Consider the following 7,548-nt stretch of genomic DNA (forward strand, 5'->3'; position numbering starts at 1 on the left):
ACCTTATGATCTAGCAATCCTCTTCCAGGTATTTACCCAAAGGAAATGAAATCACCATCTTGTAAAGATATGTACACTCCCAAGTTCATTGCAGCACTATTCACAATAGCCAAGATACAGAAACAACCTAAGTATCCATCAATGGACGAATGGATAAAGAATTCAGTTTTAAAAAAGGATAAGATTCTGCTATTTGCCACAACATGGACAGACCTAGAGGATGTTATGCTAAGTGAAATAAGCCAGACATGGAAAGAAAAATATGTCATTTTCTCACTTATATGTGGAATCTGCTGGGTGGGTGGGGCGGCAGGGGAAGTTCAAACATATAGAGACAGAAAATAAAACAGTAGTTACCAAGGTTGGGGTTGGGAGGAGAATTGGGGAGACATAGGTCAAAGGATGCAAAATAATAAATATGATGGATTAACAAGTCAAAAGATCCAATGTAAAACAAGAGGAATATGGTTGATCATAGTGTATTATATTCAAGACTTTTGCTAAATGAGATTATAGCTGAGTAACTATGTGCAATGATTTTTTTTTTTTTTTTTTTTTTTTTTTTTACAGAGTTTTGCTCTTGTCACTCAGGCTGGAGTGCAGTGGCGCAGTCTCAGCTCACTGCAACCTCTGCCTCCCGGGTTAAAGTAATTCTCCTGCCTCAGCTCAGCCTCCCAAGTAGCTGGGACTCCAAGCGCCTGCCACCACACCCAGCAAATTATTATTATTATCATATATTTTTTTAAAGACAGAGTCTTGCTCTGTCACCTAGGCAGGAGTGTAATGGCGCAATCTCAGCTTACTGCAACCTCCATCCTGGGTTCAAGCTATTCTCCTGCCTCAGCCTCCCGAGTAGCTGGGACTACAGGTGCCTGCCACCACATTTGGCTAATTTTTTGTATTTTTAGTAGAGACAGGGTTTCACCATGTCGATCAGGCTGGTCTTGAACTCCTGACCTCAGGTGATCTGCCTGTCTCAGTCCCCCAAAGTGCTGGGATTACAGGCGTGAGCCACCACACCTGGCCGATGGTGGATATGTTAATTTGTTCCACTACGGAAACCATTTTACTATATATCTTATAGCATCATATTATGTACCTCATATATATACAATAGCATTTATTTTATAAATATTGCCATTCTGGTAGTTACACAGCAGTGTTTTATGGTGGTGTTAATTTGCATTTCCTTGAAAATTAATAAAGTTGAGCACCTTTTCAAACATTTATCAACCATTCAGAATATCCTCTTTTGAAAAGTGCTTGTTCAAGTTTTATGCCCATGTTTTTTTCTATTGAGTTACCTTCTTCTTACTATTTTGTAGGATTTTAAAATATATCTATACAAATTATGCATATACTGCAAATAACTTTTTCTACTCTTTGGCTTGCCTTTTAAGTATCTCTTTTGGTGAACAGAAGTGCTTAATTTTAATGTACAATTGACCCTTGAACAACATGGGGGTTTTTACCTCCATGAGGTGAAAAATACGTGTTTGGCCCAGTGCGGTGGCTCATGCCTGTAATCTCAGCACTTTGGGAGGCCGAGGTGGGTGTATCACCTGAGGTCAGGAGTTCAAGACCAGCCTGGCTAACATGGTGAAACCCCATTTCTACTAAAAATACAAAAAATTAGCTGGGCATGGTGACACGTGCCTGTAATCCCAGCTACTTCGGAGGCTGAGGCAGGAGAGTCAACTGAACCCAGGAGGCAGAGGTTGCGGTGAGCCGAGATTGCGCCATTGCACTCCAGCCTGGGCGATAAGAGCGAAACTCCATCTCAAAAAAAAAAAAGAGTGTATAATTTTTGACGACCCAAAAACTTAACTACAAATAGCCGACTGTTGACTGAAAACCTTACTGATAAACAGTTGATTAACACACATTTTTTATGTTATATGTATTATATAACGTGTTCTTATGATAAAGTAAGCTAGAGAAAAATGTTATTTAAAAAATCATGAGAGCAGGGAGCAGCCAAGATGGCCGAATAGGAACAGCTCCGGTCTACAGCTCCCAGCGTGAGTGACGCAGAAGACGGGTGATTTCTGCATTTCCATCTGAGGTACCAGGTTCATCTCACTAGGGAGTGCCAGAAACTGGGCGCAGGTCAGTGGGTGCATGCACCGTGCGTGAGCCGAAGAAGGGCGAGGCATTGCCTCACTTGGGAAGCGCAAGGGGTCAGGGTGTTCCCTTTCCTAGTCAAAGAAAGGGGTGACAGATGGCACTTGGAAAATCGGGTCACTCACACCTGAATACTGCGCTTTTCCGACGGGCTTAAAAAACGGGACACCAGGAGATTATATCCCACACCTGGCTCAGAGGGTCCTACGCCCACGGAGTCTCGCTGATTGCTAGCACAGAAGTCTGAGATCAAACTGCAAGGTGGCAGCGAGGCTGGAGGAGGGGCACCGCCATTGCCCAAGCTTGCTTAGGTAAACAAAGCAGCCCAGAAGTTCGAACTGGGTGGAGCCCACCACAGCTCAAGGAGGCCTGCCTGCCTCTGTAGGCTCCACCTCTGGGGGCAGGGCACAGACAAACAAAAAGACAGCAGTAACCTCTGCAGACTTAAATGTCCCTGTCTGACAGCTTTGAAGAGAGCAGTGGTTCTCCCAGCACGCAGCTGGAGATCTGAGAATGGGCAGACTGCCTCCACAAGTGGGTCCCTGACCCCTGACCCCCGAGCAGCCTAACTGGGAGGCACCCCCCAGCAGGGGCAGACTGACACCTCACACGGCCGGCCAAGTACTCCAACAGACCTGCAGCTGAGGGTCCTGTCTGTTAGAAGGAAAACTAACAAACAGAAAGGACATCCACACCAAAAACCCATCTGTACATCACCATCATCAAAGACCAAAAGTAGATAAAACCACAAAGATGGGGAAAAAACAGAGCAGAAAAACTGGAAACTCTAAAAAGCAGAGAGCCCCTCCTCCTCCAAAGGAACGCAGTTCCTCACCAGCAATGGAACAAAGCAGGACGGAGAATGACTTTGACGAGCTGAGAGAAGAAGGCTTCAGACAATCAAATTACTCCGAGGTATGGGAGGATATTCAAACCAAAGGCAAAGAAGTTGAAAACTTTGGAAAAATTTAGAAGAATGTATAACTAGAATAACCAATACAGAGAAGTGCTTAAAGGAGCTGATGGAGCTGAAAACCAAGGCTCGAGAACTACATGAAGAATGCAGAAGCCTCAGGAGCTGATGCGATCAACTGGAAGAAAGGGTATCAGCGATGGAAGATGAAATGAATGAAATGAAGCGAGAAGGGAAGTTTAGAGAAAAAAGAATAAAAAGAAACGAGCAAAGCCTCCAAGAAATATGGGACTATGTGAAAAGACCAAATCTACTTCTGATTGTTGTACCTGAAAGTGACGGGGAGAATGGAACAAAGTTGGAAAACACTCTGCAGGATATTATCCAGGAGAACTTCCCCAATCTAGCAAGGCAGGCCAACATTCAGATTCAGGAAATACAGAGAACGCCACAAAGATACTCCTCGAGAAGAGCAACTTCAAGACACATAATTGTCAGATTCACCAAAGTTGAAATGAAGGAAAAAATGTTAAGGGCAGCCAGAGAGAAAGGTTGGGTTACCCTCAAAGGAAGCTCATCAGACTAACAGCGGATCTCTCGGCAGAAACCCTACAAGCCAGAAGAGAGTGGGGGCCAATATTCAACATTCTTAAAGAAAAGAATTTTCAACCCAGAATCTCATATCCAGCCAAACTAAGCTTCATAAGTGAAGGAGAAATAAAATACTTTACAGACAAGCAAATGCTGAGAGATTTTGTCACCACCAGGCCTGCCCTAAAAGAGCTCCTGAAGGAAGCGCTGAACATGGAAGGTACAACCGGTACCAGCCACTGCAAAATCATGCCAAAATATAAAGACCATCGATACTAGAAAGAGACTGCATCGACTAACGAGCAAAATAACCAGATAACATCATAATGACAGGATCAAATTCACACATAACAATATTAACTTTAAATGTAAATGGAATAAATGCTCCAATTAAAAGACACAGACTGGCAAATTGGATAAAGAGTCAAGACCCATCAGTGTGCTGTATTCAGGAAACCCATCTCACCTGCAGAGACACACATAGGCTCAAAATAAAAGGATGGAGGAAGATCTACCAAGCAAATGGAAAGCAAAAAAAGGCAGGGGTTGCAATCCTAGTCTCTGATAAAACAGACTTTAAACCAACAAAGATCAAAAGAGACAAAGAAGGCCATTACATAATGGTAACGGGATCAATTCAACAAGAAGAGCTAACTATCCTAAATATATATGCACCCAATACAGGAGCACCCAGATTCATAAAGCAAGTCCTGAGTGACCTACAAAGAGACTTAGACTCCCACACATTAATAATGGGAGACTTTAACACCCCACTATCAACATTAGACAGATCAACGAGACAGAAAGTCAACAAGGATACCCAGGAATTGAACTCAGCTCTGCACCAAGTGGACCTAATAGACATCTACAGAACTCTCCACCCGAAATCAACAGAATATACATTTTTTTCAGCACCACACCACACCTATTCCAAAATTGACCACATAGTTGGAAGTAAAGCTCTCCTCAGCAAACGTAAAAGAACAGAAATTATAACAAACTATCTCTCAGATCACAGTGCAATCAAGCTAGAACTCAGGATTAAGAATCTCACTCAAAACCGCTCGACTACATGGAAACTGAACAACCTGCTCCTGGATGACTACTGGGTACATACTGAAATGAAGGCAGAAATAAAGATGTTCTTTGAAACCAACGAGAACCAAGACACAACATACCAGAATCTCTGGGACACATTCAAAGCAGTGTGTAGAGGGAAATTTATAGCACTAAATGCCCACAAGAGAAAGCAGGAAAGATCCAAAATGGACACCCTAACATCACAATTAAAAGAACTAGAAAAGCAAGAGCAAACACATTCAAAAGTTAGCAGAAGGCAAGAAATAACTAAAATCAGGGCAGAACTGAAGGAAATAGAGACACAAAAAACCCTTCAAAAAATTAATGAATCCAGGAGCTGGTTTTCTGAAAGGATCAACAAAATTGATAGACCACTAGCAAGACTAATAAAGAAAAAAAGAGAGAAGAATCAAATAGATACAATAAAAAATGATAAAGGGGATATCACCACCGACCCCACAGAAATACAAACTACCATCAGAGAATACTACAAACACTTCTATGCAAATAAACTAGAAAATCTAGAAGAAATGGATAAATTCCTCGACACATACCTCTCCCAAGGCTAAACCAGGAAGAAGTTGAATCTCTGAATAGACCAATAACAGCAGCTGAAATTGTGGCAATAATCAATAGCTTACCAACCAAAAAGAGTCCAGGACCAGATAGATTCACAGCCAAATTCTACCAGAGGTACAAGGAGGAGCTGGTACCATTCCTTCTGAAACTATTCCAATCAATAGAAAAAGAGGGAATCCTCCCTAACTCATTTTATGAAGCCAGCATCATCCTCATACTAAAGCCTGGCAGAGACACAACCAAAAAAGAGAATTTTAGACCAATATCCTTGATGAACATTGATGCAAAAATCCTCAATAAAGTACTGGCAAACCAAATCCAGCAGCACATCAAAAAGCTTATCCACCATGATCAAGTGGGCTTCATCACTGGGATGCAAGGCTGGTTCAATATACGCAAATCAATAAATATAATCCGGCATATAAACAGAACCAAAGACAAAAACCACATGATTATCTCAATAGATGCAGAAAAGGCCTTTGACAAAATTCAACAACTCTTCATGCTAAAAACTCGCAATAAATTAGGTATTGATGGGATGTATCTCAAAATAATAAGAGCTATCTATGACAAACCCCCAGGCAATATCATACTGAATGGGCAAAAACTGGAAGCATTCCCTTTGAAAACTGGCACAAGACAGGGATGCCCTCTCTCACCACTCCTATTCAACATAGTGTTGCAAGTTCTGGCCAGGGCAATTAGGCAGGAGAAGGAAATAATAGGTATTCAATTAGGAAAAGAGGAAGTTAAATTGTCCCTGTTTGCAGACGACATGATTGTATATCTAGAAATCCCCACTGTCTCAGCCCAAAATCTCCTTAAGCTGATAAGCAACTTCAGCAAAGTCTCAGGATACAAAATCAATGTACAAAAATCACAAGCATTCTTATACACCAATAACAGACAAACAGAGCCAAATCGTGAGTGAACTCCCATTCACAATTGCTTCAAAGAGAATAAAATACCTAGGAATCCAACTTACAAGGGACATGAATGACCTCTTCAAGGAGAACTACAAACCACTGCTCAACGAAGTAAAAGAGGATACAAACAAATGGAAGATCATTCCATGCTCATGGGTAGGAAGAATCAATATCGTGAAAATGGCCATACTGCCCAAGGTAATTTACAGATTCAGTGCCATCCCCTTCAAGCTACCAATGACTTTCTTCACAGAATTGGAAAAAACTAGTTTAAAGTTCATATGGAACCAAAAAAGAGCCCGCATCGCCAGGTCAATCCTAAGCGAAAAGAACAAAGCTGGAGGCATCACACTACCTGACTTCAAACTATACTACAAGGCTACAGTAACCAAAACAGCATGGTACTGCTACCAAAACAGAGATATAGATCAATGGAACAGAACAGACCCCTCAGAAATAATGCCGCATATCTACAACTATCTGATCTTTGATAAACCTGAGAAAGCATTCCCTATTTAATAAATGGTGCTGGGAAAACTGCCTAGCCATATGTAGAAAGCTGAAACTGGATCCCTTCCTTACACCTTATACAAACATCAATTCAAGATGGATTAAAGACTTAAACGTTAGACCTAAAACCATAAAAACCCTAGAAGAAAACCTAGGCATTACCATTCAGGACATACACATGGGCAAGGACTTCATGTCTAAAACACCAAAAGCAATGGCAACAAAAGCCAAAATTGACAAATGGGATCTAATTAAACTAAAGAGCTTCTGCACAGCAAAAGAAACTACCATCAGAGTGAACAGGCAACCTACAAAATGGGAGAAAATTTTCGCAACCTACTCATCTGACAAAGGGCTAATATCCAGAATCTACAATGAACTCCAACAAATTTACAAGAAAAAAACAACCCCATCAAAAAGTGGGCAAAGGATATGAACAGACACTTCTCAAAAGAAGACATTTATGCAGCCAAAAAACACATGAAAAAATGCTCACCATCACTGGCCATCAGAGAAATGCAAATCAAAACCACAATGAGATACCATCTCACATCAGTTAGAATGGCAATCATTAAAAAGTCAGGAAACAACAGGTGCTGGAGAGGATGTGGAGAAATAGGAACACTTTTACACTGTTGGTGGGACTGTAAACTAGTTCAACCCTTGTGGAAGTCAGTGTGGTGATTCCTCAGGGATCTAGAACTAGAAATTCCATTTGACCCATCCATCCCATTACTGGGTATATACCCAAAGGACTATAAATCATGCTGCTATAAAGACACACGCACACATATGTTTATTGCGGCATTATTCACAATAGCAAAG

The sequence above is a fragment of the Pongo pygmaeus genome, chromosome 2, assembly GCF_028885625.2.
Source record: "Pongo pygmaeus isolate AG05252 chromosome 2, NHGRI_mPonPyg2-v2.0_pri, whole genome shotgun sequence".
Taxonomy (NCBI): domain Eukaryota; kingdom Metazoa; phylum Chordata; class Mammalia; order Primates; family Hominidae; genus Pongo; species Pongo pygmaeus.